Genomic DNA, 24,434 nt, shown 5'->3' on the forward strand with positions numbered 1-24,434 from the left:
AGTCCCAGCTGCTCCACTTCTGATCCAACTCCCTGCTAATGTACCTGGGAAGGCAGTGGAGGATGGCCCAAGTGCTCGGGCCCCTGTACTCATGTGGGAGACCCAGAGGAAGCCTTGGCTTTGGATGGGCAGCTTCAGCTGTTGTAGCCATTTGGGGAGTGAACCAGTGGATGGAAGACCTCTTTCTCTCTCTCTCTCTCTCCCTCCCTGCCTCCCTCCATCCCTCCCTCCCTCCCTTACTCCCTTCTTCTCCCTGTAACTCTGTCTTTCAAATAAATAAAATAAATCTTTGAAAAATAAACAGGGATCTTGGCTGAGTGACAGAATCATGATTCAAACCCCAGACCTACCTCCAAGGATCACACATAGCCTTTCACGTCTCCTGACTTAGGAGTCAGTGGGGGTGGGCCTTTGATTTGGGGAGATCAACAGAGCATGGAAGAGCCCTACAGGGAGCTTTTTTCCTGATGAGGCCAGGTTCGTGGGTTCTGGGAATAGGATGTAGACAGCTATTTTGGGGGACCACTATCCAACCCACAACAGTGGGAACACTGCTGGATGTCAGGCCAGCTCGTGGAAACTGAGAAAATGATGCATTATGAACAGAAAGGAGACTGCAACGAAGGGAGAGAAGGGGGAGCTCTGAGCACTCTGGCAAGTAGGTGGACACCTGGTCTGGGCGAGGAATGTAGTGTTTGGTATCTGTATGAGGGGACGGTCATGGTCACGGGAAGGGACAAGCATGTTGAGGGAGAGGGTAAGAGAAACAGAGAGAGAGGACCGAAGCCCCAAGAACACTCACACTGAGGCAGTGGAAAGAGAAAGAGGACCCAAGGCAGCAAAAGGCAGAGCCAGAGAGGAAGAGAAATGCAGGCCAAAGGAAAGCAGACATCTAACCCCTGCAGATCAGGGGCCACTCTTGCTTCTGCACATTTCCAGAGTCTAACAAGGAACCAGGCATACAGCAGGAGCTTGCATACAGGTAAGCGCTAAAGTGGTAATAAAACAATGAACAATTAGGTGAGACCAAGCACACAGAGTGACACCTTCTGAGAGGGCCGGAGGGACAGGCTACAGGCTCAAGGGAACGTGGCAGGAAAACCACAGGAGATGGAAGAAGGGAGGCCCGGCCAGCTGCTGACGGAGAAGGTGCGTCCAGGGTTTTCACTGCCCCCACCACAGGGAACCCATAAAGCTCCGCCTCAGCCATCGGCTCAGTCTCTAATTCCCAAGTGAACATGCCACATCCTTATCTAGAGAGAAAACACATGCCGCCACTCGCGTTTGCAGAGAATGGCTGTGAAAGCTGCTGGCGTGAGGCGGCTGCTGTGACCTGGGGAGACCTGCCCCACGTCCCTGGCCAGCTCTCTGATGGCTTCGTGTCATGGGCGTGGAGCAGGCTTCCCCAGACAGGAAGTGTGTGGAGAGGAGCAGGACTGCAGCCAGTGGGTGACTCAGGCAGCATTTACCAGCCATGTGGGTGCCCACCACCCCCTGAGGGGGCAGACGGGGTCGGTTGCATCAGACTTCCTGGAAGCAGTTCTTCATTTCTATTTTTGAAGACACACAGCTTCCACAGTGACATCTCGCCTGATGACTTCAAAAGGCATTTCAGTCATCAGCCAGAACCAACATCTTATGCACACTTTCCCGACCCACCTCTGCTCACTCCCTGACATGCCCACACCACCAGGGAGGTGCACACAGCCTTTCTAAGGGCCACAGGAAATGATGCAACACCAGCCAGGGCCCAGGAGGCTAAAGCTCCCAGACACCACCACATGGCCCAAAGACAGGGCAGGAGTGGTGATTCCTCCCAAACTGACTGGTTAACAGGTTACAGAGTGTTACAATTCAAAAGATCATAGGACTTCTTTTATAAACTAACCCAGATGCAAAGGGGCAGGAGGCCAGGTATCCTCAAACTATAGGGAGAGGGTCAACTAGTGTAACTTTCTGGAATTTGGCAAAATCTATCAACATCCTTACATCTTGACTCATTCAAAAGTATACACTTACACACATTTTAGAAACTGAATACTTGGGGCCAGCGTTGTGGCCTACCAAGTAAAGCTGTTGCCTGCAATGTCAGCATCCCAAATAGGTGCCAGTTTGTATACCAGCTGCTCCACTTCCGATCCAAATCCCTGATAATGGCCTGGGAAAAGCAGTGGAAGATGGCCCAAGCGTTTGGGTCCCTGCACCCATGTAGGAGACCTGGATGAAGCTCCTGGTTCCTGGCCTCGGCCGGGTCCAGCCCTGGCCATTGTAGCCATATGGGGAGTAAAAATAGCAGATGGAAGATCTCTGTTTCTCCTTCTTTCTCTGTAATTCTGAATTTCAAGTAAATAAATAAATATTAAAAGAAAACAAAAGAAACTGAACACTTACAAGTGCCTGGAATGATGCCAGGCAGTGAGGGAGACGATGTTAATGAAGCAGCTGCCTCAAAGAACTTTTTTTTTTAAAGATTAATTTATTTATTTGAAAGTCAGAGTTACACAGAGAGAGAAGGAGAGGCAGAGGGAGAGAGGTCTTCCATCCACTGGTTCAGTCCCCAAATGGCTGCAACGGCCAGAGCTGCACTGAACTGAGGCTAGGAGCCAGGAGCTTCTGGATCTCCCACATGGGTGCAAGGACCCAAGGACTTGGGTCACTTCTACTGCTTTCCCAGGCCATAGCAGAGAGCTGGATCAGAAGAGGAGCAGCTGGGACTCAAACTGGTGCCCATATGGGATGCCCGCATTGCAGGTGGTGGCTTTACCCACTACGCCAAAGCACCGGCCCCTCAAAGAACTTTTAATCTAGGCAGTTAACCAATAAATCAACAGACAAGACAATTCCAAGAGTAGAGAACATTAAATACACAAGTAAGAGCAAAAGATGAAACATAACCTAAAGTCCATCAGTGGGAATGACTAAACAAGATCAGATCTATTCATAAGACAGAATACTGCTCTGCTGGAGCTGCCGCGGTGGCGCAGTGGGTTAAGCTGCTGTTTGGGATACCTGCATCGCATATCAGAGTGCCTGGGGTGGAGTCCTACCTCTGCCATCAGATCTGCTTGGAAAACTGCTGAGATGGCTCAGTTAAACAAACTGACTTCTGCATTTTAACTTTCCACTCACATGGAAGACCCAGTTGGAGTTTTTGACTCCTGGCTTTGGCCTGGCCCAGTCATGCCTGTTGAAGGCACTGGGGGACTGAACCAGCAGATGGAATCAATCTCTCTCTCTCTCTCTCTCTCTCTCATGCACGCACGCACACACATGCACACACACACGCGTGCGCGCGCACATTCTCTCGCTCTTTTGCTCTGCCTTTCAAATAAATATAAAAAGAATAAACTTTAATTTTAAAAAAAGATACTGCTCAGCTGTTAAAAACACATTCTTGAAAACTATCTTAAAATCACTGGTGATGTAAATGCCTTAGCAGGTTTCAAAATAATACAATAAAATCACAATTATGTTTGATGGCAGAAGCAAGTCACAGCAGACCATATATTCTATGACTCCATTTATATGAATCGTGCAGAACAGGCAAAACCGTGGGGCACAGTGAGCAGATCAGAGGTTGCCCCAGCTGAGGTGGGATGGAGGGAGGAGTATGTGGGGAGTGACTGCTAACGAGTTACAGGATTTCTTTGGGAGATGAGGAAAATGTTCTAAAACTACATTATGGTGAAGGGTACACAACTCTGTAAATACTGAAGACCATCAAATGGTACGTGGTAAACAGTGAATTTTATGAAGCTTTTCTCAATAAGGCTGCTAAAACATAGCACCACAATTTGACTCTTTAATCAAATATTGATTTGGAAATCAATATGATTTCCAAAATGAAGGTAGGTGTGTGTGAGAGTGAGAGGGAAAGAAGGTACGGAGACCATCCAACAAAATAGTCACTGTGGTGATTTCCTGACAGTTCTAGGTAATTTTTATTTTCTTCTTTGTATTTTTCTGTATTTTCCCAGACATTCTAAAAGGTAGAAGTCAGTCAGTCTGTTTAACTGGTAACAGAAACCACCCAGGAGCCATGTTGTGGTGCAGTGGTTAAGCTGCTTCCTATACCACTGGCGTGTCTTATGGGCATGGGTTCAAGTCCCAGTTGCTTCACTTCCAATCCAGTTCCTGCTAATGTGTTTGAGAAAGCAGCAGAATATGGCCCAGATGCTTGGGCACTGCCACTCATGTGGGAGCACTGGTCATTATGGCCATGCGGGGAGCGAACCAGCAGGTGGAGGAATGTACTCTCTCTCTCTCGTTCTCTCTCTAAAATCTGCCCTTCAAATAAATAAAATAAATATTTAAAATAAATATATAACTATCCAAGATTTTAAAATCTACCTGTACTTGGGGCTGCCATTGTAGCATAGCAAGTAAAGCCACTGCCTGTGATGCTGGCATCCCGTATGGGCACCAGTTCGTGTCCCAGCTGCTCTATTTCTGATCCAGCTCCCTGTTAATGGCCTGGGAAAAGCAGACAATGGTCCAAGTGCTTAGGCCCCTGCCACCCATGTGGAAGACCCAAAAGCTCTTGGCTCCATCTCTCTCTCTCTCTTTCTTCTTCTTCTTCTTCTTTTTTTTTTTTTTTTTCCATGATTCATTTATTTGAAAGTCTGAGTTACACAGAGAAAAGAGATTCTCCATCCACTGGTTCATTCCCCAGCTGGCTGCAAAGACCAGGGCTGGGCCAGGCCAAAGCCAGGAGTCAAAGCTTCTGCTGGGTCTCCTACATGGGTGGCAGGGGTCTAAACACTTGAAGCATCTTCTGCTGCTTTTCGCAGGCCTTTAGCAGGGAGCTGGATCAGAAGGAGAGCAGTGGACACAGACTGGAGCCACATGGGATGCAGGATCACAGGTGGCAGCTTTACCTACTATGTCACAACACCAGCCCACAAGTAGTACCTTATGCACATCTAAGGCACAGGACCAGCAAAGTCCAATTGTTGGGGTCTGTGTTGTGGTACCGTGGATTAAGACACCACTTTGGCCTGGCCTAGTCCTGGCTGTTACAGTCATTTGGGGATGAATATTAAATGGAAGATTCATTCTCTCTCTCCTTCAAGTACGATTGCTGTGCTTCCTTGAATATCCCTAGGGCTGTCATATTCTTCACACCAAAGACACCAATCAGACAGCAAAGTAGAGAAATTTCGTATTCCAGATAAATCAGACCAAGTGAGTCCAAGATAGGGAGGGTCTGTTGGCCACTAAAAGAGCTACCTCAGGCTGCCAACACTTTATTTTTATTTTTTTTTAAAGATTTATTTGTTTATTTGAAAGGCAGAGTTATAGACAGAGAGAGGGATAGAAGAAGGAGAGGTCTTCCTTCCATTGGTTCACTCCCCAAATGGCCACAATGGCCGGAGCTGGGCCGATCTGAAGCCAGGAGCCAGGAGCTTCTTCTGTGTCTCCCAGGTGGGTGCAGGGGCCCAAGGACTTGGGCCATCTTCCACTGCTTTCCTAGGCCCTTAGAGGGAGCTGGATCAGAAGTGGAGCAGCCAGGACTCGAACCAGTGCCCAATTGGGATGCCAACACCACAGATGGAGGCTTAACCTACTATGCTACAGTGCCGGCCCCATGGCTGCAAACACTTTAAAAGAAAACCAGCAGCCACTGTAACAGCAACATACATCAAAGAATGCAAAAGAATTTCAAAGATAGCAGCAGATTCTGCCAGAAACTTCCTGGGTGCTTTCAGGAGTGCCACTGTGGTGGTGAAGGGTGAGGCTCCCCAGCCCGATCCAACTCTCCCACAATGGGCAACTTCAAAGGTATCTTCCTGAGATGACATGGCTGAAAGAGGGTGCCACCCAGGATGTCACTGACTGGAAGTCAGGAGCTCGCCAACTAGACTGCTTTCAAATACAGATTCCTGGACTCTATCCCTGGAAACTCTAATTCAACAGGCCTGAAGCCAGGCCAAGGAATCTACATTTTCTCCCAAACTCCCTGGTGAATACGCCAGCTGAGCCACTCTGGAATCACGGGACTAGAATCCATCTGGGACAACTGGAAACAGGGCCAGCCTGCTCATCTGGCTGCAATGCTCCGAGTGACCCACGCAGGCAGCGCTGTGGATCAAAGGCCCACCAAGTGCAGAGGGAAACTCCACAGAGAAATGCCATGTGTGCCTGGTAATCACTGAGGAAGCCTGGGGCAGCTAGCAAACCCCCAGGGCAGAGCCTATTTTGGAAGGGTCTCTCAGGCCCAGTGTTCTTGGATGTTAACACGTGAAAAGGGGGTGATTAGTGCAGCTTCCTCTTCCAGTGCACAAAAGAAAAACCAGCTCCCTCCAACACACACACAACACACAGGAGCTAGCACACTGAGCAGCGTACAGGAGTTAGAAGCAGACAGGTCTGCAGTGTGGACAGGCAGAAGAGCCCTGGGTCCAAGCTGCATAGCTCTGGGTTCCCAACCTGGCTCTCGATTACTAGGGCCAAATGGGAGTAAGGAAAGAAGACAAATAAATAGCCAGCCAAATCCTAGTGATATGTCTCAGCTTAAAGAGTATGGAAAATGTTTCCCATTTTTTCAGAAAAAAAAATTATTTTCAAAGGACTTAGAATACAACTACATTTTTCTTAGCAAAGCATGGAGCAGTGACCTCAAATTTTTAAGGATTCTATACTCAATCAATCTATCAATCCAGAGTGAAGAGGGCATGGGAATTCTTTGTGCACTGCTGGTAGGAATGCAAAATCAAGCTGCCACTATGGAAAACACGGCACTTTCTCAAAAAATTAAAAATAGAGTTATCGTATGATCCCGTAATTCTGCTTTTGGGTATATACCCAAAAGAATTGAAACCATGGATATCAGCAGATATTTGTACACACATGTTTATAGCAGCAACAGCTGTAACATCAAAACAATTCAAGTATCCACTGATGGATGAACAGATAAACAAAATGTGGTGTATACATACAAGAGAACATTATTCTGCCTTAAAAAGAAAATTCTGGGGCAGGCATCATTGTGGTAAAGCAGGTTAAGCAGCATCCTGTATCAGGGATATGGCTTGAATGCCAGTTGCTCTGCTTCTGATCCAGCTCTCTGCTAATGCACCTGGGAAGGCAGCAGCAGATGGCCCAAGTGCCTGGGTCCCTGACACTCATATGGGAAACCCAAAAGCAGTTCTTGGCTCCTGGCTTCAGCCTGGCCCAGTCTTGGCTGGTGTGGCCATTTGGAGAGTAAACCAGCAAATAGAAGATTTCTCTGTCTTTCTCACTTTAACCCCCTGCCCCCTCTCTGATGTGCTATAGACTTTTACAAATAAAGAAATCTTTAAAAAAAAAGAAAAGAAAATTCTGATACATGCTACAACATGGATGATCCTGGACATCAAGTGTAATAAGCCAATCACAAAAAGACAAATACTATGACATTCATTTGTATGAGGTACTCATAGTAGTCAAAGGAACAGACTGTAGGACAGTGACTGGCAGGGACCAGGAAGAGAGGAGTAGGAGGTATCTTCCAGTAGGTGCAGAGTTTCAATTTTGTAACTATAAAAAAGATTTTGAAGATGGACAGTAGTAATGTGATGCTGCACAACAATGTATCTAAATGCCACTGAAGTACACTAATTTTAAAAATGGTTAAAATGAAGCTGGGCATTTTGTCTAGTAGAGGCTTGTTAGGACACACATGTCTATGTTAGAGTACCACATTAGGGCTTGCTATCTGGCTCCAGCTCCTGACTCCAGCTTCCTGCTAATATGGACCCCAAGAGGCACCAGTGATGGCTCAAGTAATTAGGTTTCTGCCAGTGACATGGGAGACCTGGCCTCAGCTCAGCTCTGGCCATTGCTGGCATTTGGGGAATAAACGCACGGATAGGAGCTATGCTTGTCTAGTAAATAAATAAATAAAAATTTAAAATGCTAAAATGGAAACTTTTATGTTACATATATATCTTACCATGATAAAAAAAATAAAAAGTCAATCGACTTTAAAAAGAAGTATGAACTGGGGCCAGCACTGTGGTGTAGCAGGTAAAGCTGCCACCTGCAGTGCCAGCATCCCACATGGCAGCCAGTTTGAGTCCAGGCTGCTCCACTATGGAGAAACCAGTAGAAGATGGCCCAAGTCCTTGGGCCCCAGACCCACATGGGGAACTGGAAGAAGCTCCTGGCTTTGGATTGGCTGTTGTGGCCATTTAGGGAGTGAACCAGGGGATGGAAGACCTCTTTCTCTCTCTCTCTCTCTGTAGCTTTCAAATAAATAAATAAATCTTTTTAAAAAACAAACTATTTGTTTAAAATTTATGAAATAAATATTAATTAAGTAGTCTAAGCCTTCACCTGTGGTGCCAGCATCTCATCTGTGAGCCAGTTTGAGTCCCAGATGCTCTTCTTCTGATCCAGCTCCCTGCTATGGTGAGGGAAAGCAGTAGAAGATGGCCCAAATGTTTGGGCCCCTGCACCAGCCTGGGAGACCAGGAAGAAACTCCTGGCCCCTGGCTTCAGATTGACCCAGCTCCAGCAGTTGTGGCCATTTGGGGAGTGAATCAGGGGATAGAAGACCTTTCTTTCTGTCTCTCCCTCTCTCTGTCCATAACTGTATCTCTCAAATAAATCAAATCTTAAAAAAAAAAATTTATTTTATTTATGTGCAGGGCAGAGTTACAGAGAGAGAGAGAAATCTCCCATCCACTGATTCACTCCCCAAATGGCTATACCAGGCTGAACTAGGAGCCAGGAGCTTTTTCTGGGTCTCCCACATGGGTACAGGGAATCAAGAACTTCTTCTGCTTTCCTGGGCACTTTTACAGGGAGCTGGATTAGAAGTGGAACATCTAGGACTCAAACCAGAGACATATGGGATGCTGGCATCGTGAGCAGCAGCTTAAACCCCTATGCCACAACAATGGGCCCATATATCTTAATTTTAAAATGCTACAAAAATACACAGACTATGAAACAAACAGTTCAGATTCTACCTGTTGCTCAGTGACACAGAAGCTTGTCCCTGTCCATGTCCTCCAGCCTCACAAGGCTGTGTGTCCCCTCTACATCTGTGTCCCCTGACATTCTGTCACTCACCTACCCTTCATCTCCCCCAGGACTTCCTACCCTCTGACTCTTGGGCAAGGGTTGGCCACTGCTTCGCCGGCCCTGCCTTTCCTGGCACCATTTACTCAGACCCATCCGAGACCATCTGGAGGCCAAACTGCCAGCCCCAGAAGTCACCCCAGATGAGCTGCCCAATGACCAGGGCTGCGGTTACAGGCGTGTGTCGGCTGAGGGATATGGTTTCACATGGGAACTTAATTATAGCTCAGGAGTGGAGGATGGTAGAGGGTGGTGCAGGCTCCCCTTTTAAGGGGACATACAGGAAGCCTTCCTCCCTGCAGCTTGGAGGGTATCTGCCAGGGCTCATCAGGCCTGGGATCACGGGGGAACAAGCATGATCCAGACAGGCCCACAGGAACACACACCTTATGGAAATCAGCCTGCTCTCACGCATAGTGAATTCCTGGCCCAATCTGTGCACAGGCCAAAGGGCCCAGAAAAACCTGACATGCCAGCTCTCCCTCTGGAAAACAGGCTCACCCGGCCTTCTCCTGGCCTACTGCTAGGGACCCCCTTTAATCTGCAGGACATGCAGGAGAGGCCTAGCTTTGTTCCCCACAAAGTACTTCAGCTCCAGTTTTCTCCCTGGCTCCAAGCTGCTTTTCTGGGATGGAATCTGAGCTACGGCTGTGGGATGCACAGGACATCTTCCCCTCACCAGACTACTGTGTTCCGATTCCCACCCATGGCCCAGGGAGGCTCCAAGCAGCTGTGCAGCCGCTGCCACATGGGTGTCACTGGCACAGTAGCCGAATACACCAGACTTGGCCCGGGCACTGCCTGGTGGGGAAGGCAGACCAGGGAAAGGACAACGAACCTCTCTGCAAGGACCCCGGAAATAGCAGGGCCCAAGTGAAGGAGCAGGTCCCGTGGAGGCACAAATTCTCCCATTTCTGGCTCATCTCTGGGCCCCTTATTCTCCAGGCCTCTTCCTGGTCAGTTTGCTTTCTGCCTTAGCAAGAAATCCCGCAGCCAGCTGCTGCCCACACTGTCCCAACCCCAACCTGTAGCGCCAGGTTTCTTCTCACTGATTCAAGACAAAGCAGGGCCCTAGCCCTCCTGTCTGTCCCTCTTCCCAAGCCCCACCCCCAGCCCAGGCACCACCCCTCCCAGCTCTCTGGACACCTGTTTTTCTTTCTTTTTTTTTTTTTTTTTATTATTATTATTATTTTTTTTTTTTATTTTGACAGGCAGAGTGGACAGTGAGAGAGAGAGACAGAGAGAAAGGTCTTCCTTTGCCGTTGGTTCACCCTCCAATGGCCGCCGCGGCCGGCGCGCTGCGGCCGGCGCAGCGCGCTGATCGATGGCAGGAGCCAGGAGCCAGGTGCTTTTCCTGGTCTCCCATGGGGTGCAGGGCCCAAGCACCTGGGCCATCCTCCACTGCACTCCCTGGCCACAGCAGAGGGCTGGCCTGGAAGAGGGGCTACCGGGACAGAATCCGGCGCCCCGACCGGGACTAGAACCCGGTGTGCCGGCGCCGCTAGGCGGAGGATTAGCCTAGTGAGCCGCGGCGCCGGCCTGGACACCTGTTTTTCTGAGTTCCTGATTGATTTCTCCTTAAAAGCCACGGGAGGAAACCTTCAAACTGCTTTTCTGGATTTGTGTGGAAGGAGAAAAGCACGGGAAGGCTAAGCAGGGCCAGCAGGGAGGGGAGAGGCCCTCTGCCCTTTGGGCAGCGTCACCAAGGAACAATCAGAGGGCCTCCCTTTGGGCCAAGTGTCTTTCCCGCAAAGAGGAAGGGACGTCAGAGGGCAAACAGAGGCATGATGAAATCACCCAAAAAGTGAGAGAGGCAGGTCACAAGACTGAATGTGAAATAATATCCTCTTTTTGAAAAAGAGAAATTAAAAAAACGTGGTGTATACACCGTGAAAGCAGTACAGACTGAAGCACAGCGGTTATGTGTGGTAAGGTGTGCCTGATTGTCTGCTTCGTGCTTGCCTGCACTTTCTGATGGTCTACAGTGAGTGACTACTCTATAATCAAACTATTTTAAAATAAATTTAAAAACACCCTCATGGAGGGATCAAGAGATCCACCTGATGCCACTCAGCTGGAAACTGAGCACCAGCTCCAGAGCCTAAAGAGTGTTTCCTGAATTCCTACTGTCCAAGCATTGGTGGCATCTCATTCATTTCTAAGCTCCCAATTAGAACTTTCGGAAGGCGTCCTTCACCGTTTGCTACTGGCTGGATAAACAGCTGAAGGTGGCAAGCCGCTCCTCTGTCGCCTAGTGCCCAGTGCCCAGAATCACCTGTACCTACGGTGCATAGGCCCCAACCTCTCACTCACATCCAAAGGGCAGAACTTCAGCATGGTGCAAAAGGAGAAATGGGGCTGGGAGAGTTCTCACCACACCTCCCTGCCTCTTCCAGGGCCCAGGGAGGGGCTGACAGCTGGCAGCTGTCACTATACTCAAGTTAATACGCACTCAAACCAGCATTCAGATGCAAAGACAGAGACAAAGTCTTAAAGTCCTGTTCTGGCAAAGCAGCACTAACTGGCATCCACTTAGGGGCCAGAAACCCACTAACAAAGCAGTCAGCACTACACAAATGCTCTGAGCTCATTTAATCCTGGGGGGTACAGGGTCACCCACGGAGCGCTCAAGTGACTAGCTCAAGGCCACTCAGCTAGAAACTGGCGGAGCCAGAATTTAGTCCCACACAGTCTAGCTCTCAAACACAGCCCCACATTCCCTCAAAGTTCCTCCCCTGGGGCAGGAGTCTGGAGCAGGGGCTAAGATGCCACTTGGGACACCCGGATCCCTTATCAGAATCCCTGGGTCCTGTCCCTTCTCTGCTTCCAACTCCAGCTTTCTGTTATTGTGCATCCCGGGAGGCAGCAAGAGGTGGATCACACACTTGGACCCCGCCACCCACACAGGAGACCCAGATGGAGTTCTGGGTTCCTGCCTTTGGCCTGACTGTTGCAGACATTTGGGAGATCGATTGGTCACTTTCTCTCTCCCTCTCTCTAATAAAATGAAATAACCATTCCTCATTTGTCTCTCTCCTCTATCTCCCCAGCCTCTGCTAACAACCAGTAAAAAGAAAAGTTCTTACCTTGGGAGACGAGTGTGAGCTGCAGTCACAGAGTGCCCATGCCCCTCCCTGTGCTCCAGGGGAAAGTGCATTCCCCTCCCAGAGGCTCAAGAAACGAGGAGTAGGCTGTCCCTCACTCTCATCTGCTCTCCCAGCCTCTGGCTATTGGAGCTCCAGGGTCCCCCTGGGCGTACAGCTGGCCTGAGGGGCCAGCAAGACAGGTAGGTGGGCAAAGTCCCCAGAGACCAGCCAAGGCCATCGCTGAAATGCCACCTCTGCTGCCTCTTCTGATTCCCAATGCCACCCCTGCCTCCAGGCCAGGAAATGGGAACAGAAATAGAAAAGGCCCTCTAAAAATACCCCAGGCATGGCAGGCTGTAGGAAAGGAGAAAACATAAGGCCCCACTGGTGGGAGCACCACAAGTTCTGCTGGTCTGGGCAGGGCCTGTGCTGCAGAGGGGCAGGAACCAAGAGGCTGGACTGCCTCTCAGCCTCTGGCCGTGAGCCCACACGTACACACTTGCACACATTCACACACACCTGGAAAGCCCAAGCCAGGGTGACATCAGTAGGAAGAGCAGAGTTACTGAAGCGAGAAGAACAGAGACTCCAAAGGGCTCAAACTCTAATCTTGTCGCTTGTCAGCTCTGTGGCATGGGCGGGCTGTTTGACCTCTGATTCTACGCCTCATCTGTAAAATGAAATACCAACACCCACACCTCACAGGCTGGTATGACGGGGCAGGAGTTTATCCATGGGCTAAGGCCTGGCCTGAGGGATAATCAGAGTAAAGCCAATTTGCCTTCCTCCTTCCTCTCCAGATGTGCACATCTGTTCAGCTTCTCCTCCTCCTTCCCCCACCAGACTGAAAGCTGCTGATTAATCCCTTCGAGGAGAGAGTACCTCCCACCCTGCATGCCTAGCCCACCATCTGGTGGGTCATTTCCTTCTAGCTCCAGGGAGCTACTCACTGCCTTGGAGCAGAGCCAGGAGCCAGGGAGCATGACCATTCTCAGGGCCTCCTTTGCGCACTGACCTGGAATGAGACTCTGCAGGGGGCCTCGAGGCCGGCAGAAGTCTGCTTCTGACCAGTGACTAGCAAGAGACTCCGCTGTTCTCTGCAGCCAGGACCAGTCTGGCCAGTTGAGCAGATGCTTTCCAAACTGGAACGACTAGATGCAGCCAATCATCCTTCTTTGGAGGCCCAGCTCCACAGGGATCAAAGACATGGATTTAATTGCTCGATTTCAAACCCAGCTCTGCCACTTACTAGCTGTGTAACTTCAAGCAATTTTCCTAACCAGTCTGAACCCCAGTATTCTTGTCTGTAAGAGGAGTACAATTCCCCTACCTCCTGGGATTGCAACGTGGGTTACACAAAGTGATGGATGTGGAGAGATCAGCACAGTGCATTCAACACTGGGAGCCACATTCGACTCAGACAGTTGCTGGGTATCTACTAGCTCTGCAACGGAAAGGGAGTTAGATGTAGGCCAAGAGCAAAGCCTAGAACGCGTGACAACTCTGTGATAACCACTCTATGCAAGGAGGCCATCTAGATCTAGTTGCCCTTTCACCTGGGAAGTGCTTGATGAGCATCTCTTTGCAGAGCACTTTGAGGGCCAATTTCTAGGGAGATGGTCTTCGACCATGGCTAATGAACCCTATCAGGAAAGAGGATGTGACTGTGTGCTGCAGGTCTCTGTAGGAAGAAGAAAGTGGGGGAAAAGACAGACTACAGTCCACAGGAAAGTAGCACCCAGGCAGGAGCTTCAGGTGCACGGGAACCAGCTCTGGAAAGGTGCTCCCAGATCACATTCAGCATGCCCAAAGTTGGGTACAAAAGTGAATCAAAACCAGAGGGTTGGGGCCAGCACTGTGGCACAGTGGGTTAAGCCACCACCTGCAGTGCCAGCATCCCAAATGGGCACCAGTTCAAGTCCAGCTATATCACTTCCAATCTGATTCCCTTCTAATGCACCTGGAAAGCATCAGAGCATGGCCAAAGTGCTTGGTCCCTTGCCACCTACATGGGTGACCTGGAAGAAGCTCCTGGCTCCTGGCTTCAGCCTGGCCCAGCCCTGGCTATTGCAGTCATTTGGGGAATGAACTAGCAGATGGAAAATTCTCTTTCTCTCCATTCCTCCTTCACTCTGTAACTCTGCCTTTCAAGTAAATAACTTAATCAGAAAAACAAAAACCAACCAAAAAGAAACCAGATGGTCCAGGGCCAATGTTGTGGCACAGTGGGTTAAGCTACCACCCACAACATCGGCATGCCATGAGTGCCAGGTCTAGTCCTGGCTGCTCTGCTTCTGATCCAGCTCCCTGCTGATGTACCTGGGAAGGCAGTGGAAGATGGCCCAAGTCCTTGGGCCCCTGCACCTACATGGGAGACATGGATGGAATTCTTGGCTCCTGACTTTAGCCTTGCCTAGCACCAGTCATTACTGAGTGGTAAACTAGAGGGTAGAAAATATCTCTTTCTCTCTCTCTGTAACTGCCTTATCAAATAAAATCATGAAAGACTTAAAAAGAAAGAAAAAAGAAAAAAGCTGGTCCTGGTCCTGTTAGTGAGGCAGAAGACAAGGCTACCACAGGGTTGGCTGCAAACAGCCTGGGCAAGGGAATGGTCCAGAAGACAGGGAGATGAAAATCAAACTCTAAGCGATGCGCTGTAAATACACTATAGTGGCAAGATAGATGTCAAAAGGAAAAAAAAATCACAGGGAAACACACTGCTACAGAAATAAATATGGTGGATTGAGAGTGATTTTCACTTGGGAGATAGAAATGATTATTAGCAGCTGGTGCTGTGCCTCACTAGGCTAATCCTCTGCCTGCGGCACCGGCACCCCCGGGTTCTAGTCCTGGTCGGGGCGCCGGATTCTGTCCCGGTTGCCCCTCTTCCAGGCCAGCTCTCTGCTGTGGCCAGGGAGTGCAGTGGAGGATGGCCCAGGTGCTTGGGCCCTGCACCCCATGGGAAACCAGGAGAAGCACCTGGCTCCTGCCTTCGGATCAGCGCGATGCGCTGGCCGCAGCGGCCATTGGAGGGTGAACCAATGGCAAAAGGAAGATCTTTCTCTCTGTCTCTCTCTCTCTCTCTCACTGTCCACTCTGCCTGTCAAAAAAAATAAAATAAAATAAAAATAAAAAAAGAAATGATCATTAGCCAATTTGTTTATTAACAATGATTTCTAACTTTTCAAGGACAAGACAGCCAGTTTTGGTCCTACTATTTAAAGCAGGTGTTATAACATTAGGGACACAGACACAGAGGGTTTAACTATGTGCTTCCACAAGGAACCACAGGGCATACGATGGACTACTGACAGACTGGCACTGAGGAAAGGTGCCAGAGCACCACAGTTGTCAAAGAGAGTGACTTGACTTTTTAAAAAATTTCAACTTATTTTATGTGAAAGGTGCAGATACAGAGAGAGACAGAGTGAGCAACCTTTCATTTGTTGGTTTATTCCCCAAATGCGTGCAACAGCTAGGGCTAGGCCAAGCTAAAGCTGGGAGCCTGGAACACAATCCAAGTCTCCCACATGGTGGCAGGGACTTGAGTCATCACCTGCTGCCTCCCCGTATGTGTATCAGCAGGAAGCTGGAATCAGGAGCAGAGCTGAGACTCAAACTCAGGCACTCTGGCATGGGATCCAGTCTCCTAAGCAGCATCTTAACTGTTATGCCAAACACCTACCCTTTCCTTCATTTAACTTTTTAAAAAGATTTATTTCTTTATTTGAAAGCAGAGTCACAGAGACAGAGACACAGAGGGAGAGGGGGAGAGAGAAAGAGAAAGAGAGGTCTTCCATAAGCTGGTTCACTCCCCAGATGGCCACAATGGCTGGAGCTGTGCCAATCTGAAGCCAGGAACCAGGAGCTTCCTCCAGGTCTCCCACACAGGTTCAGAGGCCCAAGGACTTGGGCCATTATATACTGCTTTCCCAGACCATAGCAGAGACCTGGATTGGAAGTGAAGCAGCCAGGACTAAAACCGTTGCCCATATGGGATGCTGGTGCTGCAGGTGGCAGCCTCACCCGCTACACCACAGCACTGACCCCTTTCCTTTAATTTTTTAAAAATATTTATTTATTTATTTGAGAGGTAGAGTTACAGAGTGAGAGGGAGAGACAGAGAGAAAGGTCTTCTTTCCATTGGTTCACTCTTCAGATGGCCACAATAGCTGGAGCTGCATCGATCCGAACCCAGGAGTCATGTAATTCTTCCTGGTCTCCCATGTGGGTGCAGGGGCCCAAGGACTTGGCCATCTTCTACTGCTTTCCCAGGCCACAGCAGAGCTGGATTGGAAGAGGGGCAGCCAGGACTAGAACTGGTGCCCATATGGGATGCCGGCTCCACAGGCAGAGGATTAACCTACTGAGCCACGGAGCCGGCCCCATAATTTTTAAAAATTTATTTATTTGAGGAGGGGCCAGCATTGTGGAGTAATGGGTAAATCTGGCACCTGCAATGCCTGCATCCCATATGGGTGCTGGTTTGTGTTCCAGATGCTCTACTTCCTATCCAGCTCCCTGTTAATGGTCTGGGAAAAGCAGCAGCGCACAACCCAAGTGTTTGGGCCCCTGCCACCCACATGGGAGACCTGGAAGAAGCTCCTGGCTCCAGTCTGTCCCAGTTCTGGTCATTATGGCCATCTGGGAAGTGAACCAGAGGATGGAAAATCTCTTTCTCTCTGTAAATCTTTCAGATAAATAAATGTTTTTTTTTTTATTATTATTTATTTGAGAGTCAGAGAGACAGTTAGTTCACTCCCCAAATGCATGCATCAGCCAGAGCTAGGCTGAGGTCAAAGCCAGGAGGTGAGAATGGAATGGAATCCGTGTATCTCACCCAGTCGTTTTGGCCATCCCCACTGCCTCCCAGGGTCTGCATTAGCAGGAAGCTGGAATCACAGCCAGAGCCAGGAGGTAAGGCCAGATCCTCCAATGTGGAAGGCAGGCACCTGAATCAGGGTCAACCACCGGGCCAATCGCCCACCCTTGAGAGTGACTTTTCAACCTGGGCTTACTTGACCTTGGGGATGTGATTCTTAGAAACCCAGGCAACACTAAGAGGACCAGGGTTTGGTGAGGGGCTGCACTGGGCACCGGGCACTGACAGAGGCTTTCTGGCACCTCTGGGAACAGGAGGGGGAAAGGGTGAGTGGGAACGCGGTCACCTATTGAGGCTGAGGAGGCCGAGCCCTGCAGTGCTCAGGCACAGGAAGGGACTGTGAGTGCCAAGGGCCCAGGCCACAACCAGCGTGTGCAGCAGCACTGGCCCCGGCCACCCTGGCGGAATGGCAGCAAGAAGGCAGACCCTGGTGCTGTCCCATAGGCAAGGGGCTAGGACAGCATTTCAGGTGGGCACCCGTGGGCCCTGCACTGGGTGGGATGGGAGGGATGGGAGGTGGAGAAGGAGGTGGCTCAGGGCCTGGACTTCCTCATGGGGCTGCGGTGGGTGACGGAAGTGAAGATCCCCAGAAACCAGCACGCCAGCCAACCTGCGCTTCCCGGCGTCAGCCCTGCACCAACACTGCCGGTGGAACTGCTCTTAGAGTTGAGAAACAGGAAGCTGCTCATTTTCCCCCTTCTGACAGCTGGGATTGACGAGGTTTCCCTGCTGGTATTCCCTAGCTGTGACGTGACAGAGTCCACAGCGAAGAAATGAGAGACACAGGCACAAAGACCGAGAGGGTCATGAGGAGGGGTAGGCAGGGGGAATGGCAAAGGGCCAAGTGCAGTAAGAGGTTTTACAGGACTTCAGGGCCCATCCCATCTCCCACTTCACCTCCTCCTCTGCTCCCCCCGCCTGCTCCAGCCAGCGGCCGCCTCCTCACACACACCGGCTGGCTCCACCTCAGAGCCTTAGCGCCGGCGCTCCCAGTCTTACGAGGGTTCGACCTGGGACTTGAGATTTACGAGAGTGTGAGAGCAACACCCGCTGAGGAGACACAGGACTTGGGGTGTTGGATTTGGACGTGTTCGCGCGTGGCAATGCTGGGTGGCGGCAGCCCCATGGGGAAACCTCTGACACTGCAGTGTGCCGTGTGGCAACTGCGAGGCTCGGCAGGTTAGGAGGAACGACGTGGGTTTTCAATCTATGCACTTGCAACTTGCAATGGGCCTCTCGGGACAGAACGCCATCACAGGGCAAGGAGCATCCCTGTTTGCTTTCCCTCTGCCTGTGAGGTTCTTCCCACAGTGCTCAACCTCCTCCTCCCAGCTTAAATACCACCTCGTCAGTGAGGCCCTCCTCTGGCCATCTGTTTAAAACTGCCAGCACCCCTCTGTTCCTGCCTTATTTTTCTACATAGCATTCATCACCATCTGACATGTGGCTGACTTCACTCTGGCTCCCTCCCCTCCCCTCACTCCAGCCACCATTAGGGAGGAGATTTTTATTTGGTTTACTCCATCATCCCCAGTGCCTAGGAATAGTACCCAGCAAACAGGAAGCACTCAATAAATATTTGTTCAGTGAATGGAAGGAAGAGGAGCAGAGGGGAAAATGGAATGAGAATCAGACTGTAACTCATCCTGGCCTGAAAGAAATCCTTTATTACTAACCTGATTAAAGGTGTGGGGAGAATTCCAAAAGCAGGGATCAGATATCAACCAAGCCCTTCTCTTTTGCTCCTAAGGCCTCCCCAAAGGGTTCCCGCAATGTGCAGAATGTCTCAAATACTAGAAAACATCTGAGGCTGGGCAGACATTCTCCAAGTCCCATGAAAGGGTTGCTTTAAAATAAGAACAAGCATCAGGGGCCAGTGCTGTGGCTCAGCGGGTTAAGCCGCCACATGTAACGCCAGTGGCCCACACAGGAGAGCCAGTTCAAATCCCAGCTGTTCCACTTCCAACCCAGCTTTCTGCTAATGTGCCTGGAAAGGCAGCGGACACTGGCCCAAGTACTTGGGTCCCTGACATCACACAGGAAAACCAGCAGAGATCCTGCCTCGTGGCTTCAGCCTGGCAGAGACTCAGTTACTGTAGCCAACGGGGAATAAAACCTGCAGATGGAAGATTTCTCTATGTTGCTCCCTCTCTTTCACTCTGCAATTCAAATAAATAAATAGACATTGAAAAATTTTTAAAAGGGAGCTGGTATTGTAGCACAGTGGGTTAACCTGCCACATGTATCCCATATGAGTGCCAGTTCAAGCCCTGGCTGCTCCACTTTCCAATCCAGCTCCCTGATAATGCGCCTAGGAAAGCAGCGAAGGACGGCCCAAGTGCTCCCCTGTGGGAGACCGTGATGGAGTTCCTGGCTCCTGGCTCGGCCTGGCCCAGCTCTGGCTGCTGTGGCCTTTTAGGGGAGTGAACCAGCAGATGGAAGATCGCTCTGTCTCTCTGTAACTCTGCCTTTCAGATAAATAAATAAATCTGGTGGCAGATAAGCCCTGTATAGTTTGTGGTTACATTATAACAAATCATCCCAAACTTAGTTGCTTAAAGCAAAACATGCTTCCCCTCTTAACAGCTCTAGAGATGAGAGATTTGAAATCAGCTTTAAGTTGCTACAGTCAGCACACAGGCAGGGCCACACTTCCTCCAGGGGCTCCAGGAGCTTCTAGAGGGGCACCCCTTGCATTTCTTGGCCTCTGCCCTGTTTTCAAAGCCAGTAGGGCAGCCGTGCTGCCTCCTTCTTTGCCAAGTCTCACTCTGTCCTCCCCCCAGGAAGGACACTTGTGTAACTACATTTAGGGTCCACCCAGATAAGCCAGGATAACCCCCCGAAAGACTCTTAACTTAATCATATGTTCAGAGCTCACTTTGTCACATAACGTAACATTCTTAGGTTCCAGAGGCTCTGGTTACTGTTTGGGTCACCACCAAAGAAGCAAACTCCAAGAGTTTGGAAGAAATACCACTCAGATCCCTGCCTTATGTGAAGTAAGTGTCACACCCAGAGTCTCAGTAGCATGCCCAGGCCTGGGTCTTTTGCTGAAACTGCTTGCCATTTAAATAGGTGGTCAAGAATTCACTTGACGGAACTAAACACTCTGGGCCTTGAAGGGCTTCCTTGGAAAGAAGGGTAGTTTTCTCTTTTCCAGCCGGAACCCCGGAAATGCTGGAGAGGAACATTCCAGATGTGTGCTGAGGGGTGAGGGGCGCACAGCTGGAGCTCTGCACCGTCCTGAATCTACAAGTGAGGGAGCCTCATAAAGTGAGGGAGCCTGGTGAACAAGCTCTGGATCAGGAAAGCAGATAAACTTCCTCTCGCCAGCACTGCCTGGGGCAGAGGGATCCAGAACCCATCAGACTGGGAGAGGCAGGCTGCTGTGATCACAGCACCATAACCGCCCAGTAATGCTGGACTCCAGGCACCAGATCAGCCATCCACAGTGGGGAAAGGACAGAAGTGGGGTCTGGGGCCTTGGCGGCCTCCGGCAATGCGTGCAGACATTCCTGGGTCTCACCGTTACTGGCATCACGTAGGCAGAAGCCAGGATGTTGCTAAATATCTCATAATACACAAGAAACCCACACACAGACAGCAACCTTGCCCAGGACACCTGTGGCGCTGGGCCAGGAGACTGTACTAGAGGAAATGCAACGTGCGGCAGTTATGGTTTAGACAATTAAGGGAAACTGAGGGCAAGCCCATTTTACTGGCTTGTTTGGAAAAGGGGATGGTGTGCAGAGCTCTGGGTTCTGCGGGTCTGTGAGGCGGCCTGTTCAATGAATTCTGCCAGTTGGGAGAGCAAGTGGCTTTGTACTTTCGGTGGGGCAGCAGCCAAGTAACTCTGAGGTCACAACTCTTCGATGAGGAAGTGCCAAAAGCAGTGATAAGGATCAAAGGGTTAGAGCAGATCACAAATGAAAGCAGTGGGACTCCATCTCTGGACACCTATTAGAACCATGCTACGGAAAGCAGCGGAAGCCCGAGCTGGTTCTCCTGGAATACCTGGGAGCCTCCCTTCCACCTCCTGTTCTTTTGAGGTAACTCTCAAACCTGTGTCCCGGTGAACTGGGGAGAACTCAGCAGCGGTCTCAGGAGCACTGCTGACGTGACTCCAAGGCTGGGTACGAGCTAGGCAGTGAAGACCGGGCTGGTAAGGAGAAGCAGGCCACTGCCCGGAGTGCCAGGAGCTGCTGAACAGAGGCCGGCCCCCTGAGCTCACCAGCTCCACACAGAGGGGACGAGACGGCATTCACTGAGGTTCATTACAGAGAAGAAATGAAGGCTCGGACATTAAGTCACAAACCCACATCTCAACAGCCAGTGAACACAAGAGCTGAGAGTCACACCCAGGTCTTCCCTCTGCCGACTCCTCTCAGGTCTCTCCACAGACAGCAAAGAGCTACAGAGAGAAGGCAGGGGCAGGAGGGGCTGAAACCCAGAAGCCAGGGCCCCCACGAAGTGCAGAAGGAGCCGTGCACAGACCCTTCTCTCAGCTTCTCCAACCCCGTCCCCCTTCAAATTCTCTTTGCTGTTTGCCAGCCTTGCCTCCCTTCTTGTTGCCCTGGGGCCCTAGCCCCACCAACCTCTAACACGTCCTCCTCCATGTGAAACATGGTCAGTACTGTTACATAAACTTTATCTTTCCTGCTCGTCATTTCTGAACAAATTATACTTAATTTTTTATGCGCCTTGACAATAAAAACTAAATTTAGGGGCCAGTGTTGCAGCATACCAGGTTAAGACACCACTTGCAATGCCAGCATCCCATATGGGCACTGGTTCATATCCCAGCTGCTCCACTTCCAACTCCGCTCCCTGCTAATGCATGTGGGAAAGCAGCAGAGGATGGCCCAAGTACAAGGCTCCTGGTTTAAGCCTGGCTCAGCCCCAGCCACACGACCTCTTTCTCCCTCTTGTTGTAACTCTACCTTTCAAATAAATAAATCTTTCTAAATAAATAAATAAATAAAAACCTAAATTTAGTTGACTTTACCTTTTGCAAATCCTTTAATTAATCTCTCCTGTGTATCAACAGCACTAAATGGGGTTGGAGTTAGAGGGTATTCAATCAGAGTAACTGACAGGTCAAAATCAATGCATGTAACTGCAGCGAGAGAACTCGGATCTAACGTGAGGCAGAGCTTCCTTACACCAGTTTCCTACCCCTTCTCTCTGCTGCCATCAGTCACCACCATCAATTCTCTGCACTCAATCACCTTTTTGCAAATAGTAACACCTTCTTTTCTTGTTCCAAAACCACTGATGGCTCCCCCTAGAAGAGTGCACTTTCCATGTCCTCTATCAACCTATCAGGAATTTCCTAACAGTGGTTTCCAGGGAGACTGTGAGAAGACACACTTTCCTCCTAGAAGTAGCCATCTACGGGCAAGTTACCTAGCATAAGAGATGCTCCAGACAAGCCTCCTTCCCTCCCCATGAATTCATTCCTCTTGGTGTTCACTCCTTTGTACAGTCCTCCTCTTGCTCTGACAGTCCTGTGACCAAGAGAATAGAGTATGAGGTGACTTCTAAGGCTGGGTCATGAGCGACCTTGCCATCTCTGCCTGGATTTCTCATACACTCATTGTCAGGATGCTTCTGCTCAGAACCTAGCTGTCCTACTGTGAGAAGCCCAAGACACATGGGCAGGCCACGTGTAATAACTTTAGTCAAGAGCCAGTATCAAGTGCCAGCCACATGAGTGAGCCCATGCGGATGCCCAGCCCAGCTGCCCTAGCTCCCACTTGACCACAGCAACATGAAAGAACCAAGAGAGAACCATCTAGCTGAGCACAGTCAATCCACAAAACCATGAAAGATAACATACAGTAGCAATTTCACTTAACAATGTTCTATGGGGGGTGCTGGTGCTATGGCGTAGTGGGTAAAGCCGCCGCCTGCAGTGCTAGCATCCCATATGCGATGCCGACATCCCATAAGGGTGCTGGTTCGAGTCCCGGCTGCTCCACTTCTGATCCAGCTCTCTGCTATGGCCTGGGAAAGCAGCGGAGGATGACCCAAGTCCTTGGGTCCCTGCAACCATATGAGAGATGCCGATGGAGTTTCTGATTCCTGTCTTTGGCCTGGCCCAGCTCTGGCCATTGTGGCCTTTTTGGGAATGAACCAGCAGATAGAGGACTGCTCTCTCTTTGTCTCATCTTCTCTCTCTGTAACTCTGCCTTTCAAATAAGTATAAAGAAATCTTTTTTAAAGATTTTTCTTTTTCATTGGTTCACTTCCCAAATGGCCACAATGCTTGGAACTGGGCCTATAGAAAGCCAGGAGCCAGGAGCTTCTTCTGGGTCTCCCAGTGGGTACAGGTGCCGAAGCACTTAGGACATCCCCTACTGCTTTCCCAGACACATTATCAGGAAGCTGGACTGGAAGTAGAGCAGCCGGGTCTTAAACCAGTGCCCATATGGGATGCCAGCATTGTGGGGGGTGGCTTAACCCACTAACCCATGACACTAGCCACAGTAAATAAATCTTTAAAAAAAAAGACATAATAATCTGCAATGGCTGTTAAACTACTTCTCCCTTTCTCAACCACATACCTGTGTGAGTCAAGATTTTTTTCACATCCTTCAAACAACATAACACAAGAGATTAAATACAGAAGGAAACATAACAATTCAGCTGTTTTTTATTATCCAGATATAAAGAGTTAAATACAAACCTAAAATGGTGTTATTCCTCCAATAGTTTTTTGTTTTTAAAGTTATTTTTCATTATAAATGTCATTTATAATAACATGTGACAGGTTTATTAAATTCATATTTTCTTTCTAAATTGGTAAACACAACCTCTTAGGATCCTCAATGACACTTAAGAATGTAAAGCAGACTTGAGATCAAAAAGTTTGAAAATCATTTAAACTTTCACAATATTCTACATAGAATTTTTATAATATTCTCAAGTTGACTTCAAAATAAATCATCTTCCCTTTTCATTCGCTTCAGGGATGAAGCCAGCCCTCAGTGACAACTTGCTCTAAACATATATCCTATATAGCATCATAACAGCTCTCTAACATTTAAAGAATATTTTGTGTATACATCTTCCCCCCAACTAGATACCCCATCCTTAGAGGGACAAAGCAGCCAAGGACTGTGTCTGTAACACCTGAAACAGCACCTGACCCACAGCAGTGCCTTGGGGACAAAGTCTAAGTTGGCAACACCGTTTTTTAAAAAATTTATTTTATTTGAAAAGCAGAGAGATAAAGTGTTCTCATCCTCTGGTTCACTCCCCAAATCCACACTATAGCCAGGGTTGGGCCAGGCTGAAGCCGACAGCTTCAATCCAGCCTCTCACACGGGTGGCAGGGGCCCAACTACTTGAGTCATCACTGCCACCTCCCAGGGTCTGCATTAGTGGGAAGCTGGAGC

At 49.5% G+C, this 24,434-nt stretch overlaps 1 protein-coding gene across 4 annotated transcripts in view; it reads right to left on the bottom strand.

The window, feature by feature from the left end:
• The window catches only part of PPARD (peroxisome proliferator activated receptor delta), an 85,674-nt gene that overhangs the window by 55,783 nt on the left and 5,457 nt on the right, over positions 1–24,434 (bottom strand). Inside the window, exon 3 of one of the 4 annotated variants that reach the window (XM_070073266.2) lies at positions 22,441–22,541. The exons of 2 other annotated variants lie outside the window; for them this stretch is intronic. The gene's annotated coding sequence lies outside the window, so the exon portion shown is untranslated. Of the gene's footprint in view, positions 1–12,152; positions 12,438–22,440; positions 22,542–24,434 lie in introns of those variants that run through there. One more of the 4 variants, XM_089332325.1, reaches the window with a different exon arrangement.

Source organism: Oryctolagus cuniculus, chromosome 5 (assembly GCF_051225735.1).
Source record: "Oryctolagus cuniculus isolate XC-2025 breed Fujian yellow rabbit chromosome 5, ASM5122573v1, whole genome shotgun sequence".
In the NCBI taxonomy this organism is placed as follows: domain Eukaryota; kingdom Metazoa; phylum Chordata; class Mammalia; order Lagomorpha; family Leporidae; genus Oryctolagus; species Oryctolagus cuniculus.